Genomic DNA, 4,496 nt, shown 5'->3' with positions numbered 1-4,496 from the left:
TTGTCATGCATATTAATGTAATTTATATAGCACCTAGATTAAATGTTATCATACTACAGCATACATATTTAGAAATTCTTGCAGTAGTCTAAGCCTATAAATAAATGTGCTCTTTTATACAGCAATGTAATGTACCATAATAACTTCAGCAGCAATGCCAATCCTCATCCCTTGCATTATAATTAACTTTATGTAATAAAGTAATGATAATACTCATACCACCTATACTAATTGTACTAGTAAAATAACAATAATTATTACATATTGTATCCAATAATGGCCATATTCTTGTTTAAGGATTTGACCGTTTCTATGTTTGGACATTGCTTTAGCTCCACATTCAGACTGTGTAACAGTTTATCTCCATTTACTGAGACACATAAACTCTTTCTCGTGGTTCTAATACAATTCTGAAACTGACATTCATCCCTTAGCTCATAACAACTGGTGGTTGTTTATTTTTGGCTTACACAAAATAAGAATTGTTTGTGATTTCAACATGTCAATGACTTTTATACATTTTGGATTTAACAAAAGGTGTTTCAGTATGTTCCAAATAACCAAGCTAATCAATTAGTCCTTTTGGTAAAGTTATTTGAAAACTGGAGAACGGTATAGAATGTAAAGTTGCTTTATTCAGGCAGATAAACACAAGGTATCATCTGAGGACCAACAGAGGAAGGTATTATTCAGTGAGTGAAGGAGAAATACTTGATCTGAGTTAAAAAAAAACACAAATGACCTTTTTCACCAATGCCATGTCCAACCCATGTAAATCAATGGATCTAATATAACATTTGTTTATCAGATCAAGAGTTTCTCTTTCAGTCACTGCACTGAGAGACACAGAGTAGGGATTTTGTTTTATTTTATTTTATTATTATTATAAAAATAATTGCATTGCTATTTGGCTTAGGAATCTGTTCAGATAAATCTGACCCAGGATTTAGAAAAAATACGTTTAAAGCTGTTTCAATTTCATACATGTTTTAATCGTCAGAATTTTCATCTGCCACCACCATGTTTGACTGTGGGTATCAGATGGCTTTCCATTCATGTATAACACATGACAGTTCACTGATGTCCCACAGTCTTGGCCAAGAGGAAGCATGTATATGAAGAGAAGAGGCCCAAGGACAGAACCTTGTGGGATACCACAGGTTACAGGAGATATTTAGGATATAGCAGTGCCAAGGCTAAAATACTAAGCTCAGTCTGTGAAGTAGGATGAAAACCACCTCAGGGCAGTCCAATATGAGTGTGAAGGCTGTTGAGAAGGATGGTGTGATCAACGTTGTCAAACATTGCTGTTAAATTAAGGAGGATGAACAGGGAGAGGATGCCAGCACCGGCTGCCACATGGAGCTGATCGGTGACCCTCTCCAGTGCTGTCTCTTTGCCATGAGCATGACAAAAACCAGACTGAAACTTCTCAAACATGGAGTGAAGAAAAATTACAAATTTTTACCAAATCAGTGCTGAGTTTCTACTTATTGGTTTAGCCTTAATTAATTAAATCACAATATTGGCATATCGTGGTTTGTAATATTTTTTGCTCTTGATTAAAAAAGAACCATTTGTCTTAAAAAAAAAAAAGGTTGTCATTGTAAAGAAAACAGTATGGAGTATTTTTCTTATCGGCATGTACTTTCAAAGTTTAGTATGGTGAAAAGTGAGATTAAACTCATGGCAATTTAACTGCACAGGTTGAAGAAACTTTTGTCTCCAAAAGTTTAACTGCGGAAGTTGTTCAATGCTTTTAAAAAAACTATAACCTAATGTTAGCCTAAAGATATGCAAAACAACATTAGCAGGATAATTACTAGCCACATCATCATGAGTATATTAGTTTATAAAACTTTTAGATAATTTCAGTGCCACTGTAGTCTGGATTGCTATGGTGAAGATCTAAAATGTAGTCAAGTTACTTAGGCTAGCCTACAATATTCAGTTTACTTTTATAGTATTTAATTTGAATAGAATAGAAACACACTTTATATTGTTTGGCTGCCTCTTGGCCAGGTTGTCAGTGTAAATAGGAATCTGTTCTGACCTTCCTAGTTCCATAAAGGTTAAATAAATATAGTAATTGGCTGGTTGAGTTTAAAGTTCAAGATGGGGACCCATAGTTTAAAATTCGGCCAAACACAATGTTGATGTGTGAGCAGATTGTCTTCTATTGTATCTTTTGCATAGGCACAGAGAAGAACATGAAAATTGTAAGAATGCATGTTCCTTAAGTACCATGTCAGAAAAAAAAGAAGATTTTCCTTTATTAGTGTGGTACGTATTAATAAGCCTTGCCCATCTTGCCAAAATAAAAACGATAGCCAAAGAAGGTAGATATTAGGGGGTATGGTGTCCTAACTATTTCCTCAAGAGAAAACACAATTCTGCTCACATACTTTATTTGATGAGTGAAATAGGGCAACATTTTTAATATTTACCTGTAGTTGTGTCTTTTCTTTTGCATAGATAAAAATAAGATTAGCAATCGATAGCTGAATATTTTCTAGTGAAGAAATTTAAGATTTTATTTGGCATGCTACATTTTTTAAATGATTGTAAGTGGGTTGCGTGTATAACCAAGTAACAATGGTTTTCACGGGGTGATTTTGAAAAAACAAACAAAACTTAAACATACTGTTATTCTTCGTATACAAAAAAAAAAAAAACATGGCAATGCAGTATCTTGAATGTGGTAGTCAGCTGAAGTGCTGATTAAGCTCAATGTGACTGATAACCCATGAGATATACAGAGCTGCCAGATTTCTGTTCCATTTTCTCCCCACAGCTCTCACATTAGTATGCAGCTTTTAATTAATTAGCTGATGGCACTGGGGTGCATGGTTTCCTTCAAGTGTCAGATATCCAAAAGAATTTTTTTCTCTAAATAATAGAGCCTTTAAATTAGTGTTTTAAAGATGAATTTCCCATGTGCCATTCTGAGGAAGCATTCACACCCTGTAGAACTTTCTAGCTTTGGCCCAGTTAAAGTAAAACTTTTCTTTTAAAAGAAAAAAAACATCAGTCCACATATGATTGTGTTGCAAAATCCAATAACAGATTTCCTACACTACGAACAATTTGGATTTGGATTTCTCAAAATCCATGCTTACATATACTAAGGAAGGAAATAGGGAGGGACAGAAATAAATAAAGGAAGTACAGGAAGAAAGAAGGTACCAAGGAAGGAAGGAAGGAAGGAAGGAGACTAGTAAGTATATGGAAAAGGTAGAAAAGCAGGCTACAAATAAGGACGGAAAGAAGAAAAACATCAGGAAAAAAGGAATGACTCAAAGAAGAATAGATTGGAAGTTTTTCAATATCTTGAAGTGCAATTCCATGCATTTCCAAGAGAAGCACTGTAATAGGAAGGTATTCATGAAACGCATTCAAACGCTTCGGAGGATGTAAACACGTGCAGAATGGAAAGTATACAATGCCAGGATTCCCTTTTCCATCGAGCTCTCTTGCTGACAGAATTTTCCATCCACATTAGCTAAGTGAAAATATTCAGCCAGGCGTTTACACAGATCTGTGTTAAGATTACATAAGCTCTGAAACAGAGCCACGTCTCCAGAAAATGCTCCATGGCACTGTGACATTTCAAGTCTCCGTTCCTGCCAGTTGGGTCTTATTGGAGCCGTACATCTGTGCGATGTTCCACATGCACAGACCGGACATGCGGACCTGTTTCTCGCACCATGTTGACAAGTAATCAGTGGTACCTTTCTCAACAGTTAGACAGTAATGTTCACAGACTGTTGTTATTTTCTTCATTTTATTGTCTTCCTGAAAACCAACTCATTCATTTCCCCTTCCTTTCAATTGACACCATGCTGACAAACCGTCTACTGGCTCGTTAAACCCTCCCAGGACTCCAGCAAACATGTTTTTGCTTTAACAGCCACATTGCTTTATGGATATCAATGCATTATGTCATAAACCGTGTATATCAGACGTATTTGCTTTAATGTCACACCAGTCAGAAGTTTACATACACACGTCATTTGTTATGTACGTCAGTACAATACTGTGTACTTCCAATGCTTTGGTAAATAAATACATACTCCCCCAGTGTCATTTGGCTAAATGTACCTTGTGAGGCTGCAAAGAAATCAAAATGCTTCTCATAGCTATTAACACAGCTCATACATGACTCTGGTTGAATATTTGTTCACGTTTCTAAACAGAACTAGTGTTCATTTAAACTGGTTGGTTTCCTGACATAGAGCAGACTTTTAGGCACAGCTACATATTCAGTAGGGTTGAGATTTGACCCATTCCAAAAAAGTTTCTACTGTCCAAGTTGTTAATTCAAAAGCGAGGTTGAAAGATTTGGATGTAGTTTTCACTGTTCCATCATGTTTTGAAATCACTGACTGGGATGAATTAAAAGAGGGCGCTGACTTAAAAACCTACACATCATCTGTGCTTTCCTACATCCACCTCTGCACTGATGCTGTCCTACCCACAAAGACAATCAGAGTGTT

This window comes from Fundulus heteroclitus, chromosome 2 (assembly GCF_011125445.2).
Source record: "Fundulus heteroclitus isolate FHET01 chromosome 2, MU-UCD_Fhet_4.1, whole genome shotgun sequence".
NCBI classification, from domain to species: Eukaryota; Metazoa; Chordata; class Actinopteri; order Cyprinodontiformes; family Fundulidae; genus Fundulus; species Fundulus heteroclitus.
The sequence above is the reverse complement of the archived record's forward strand: the minus strand, read 5'-3'. Positions refer to the sequence as shown.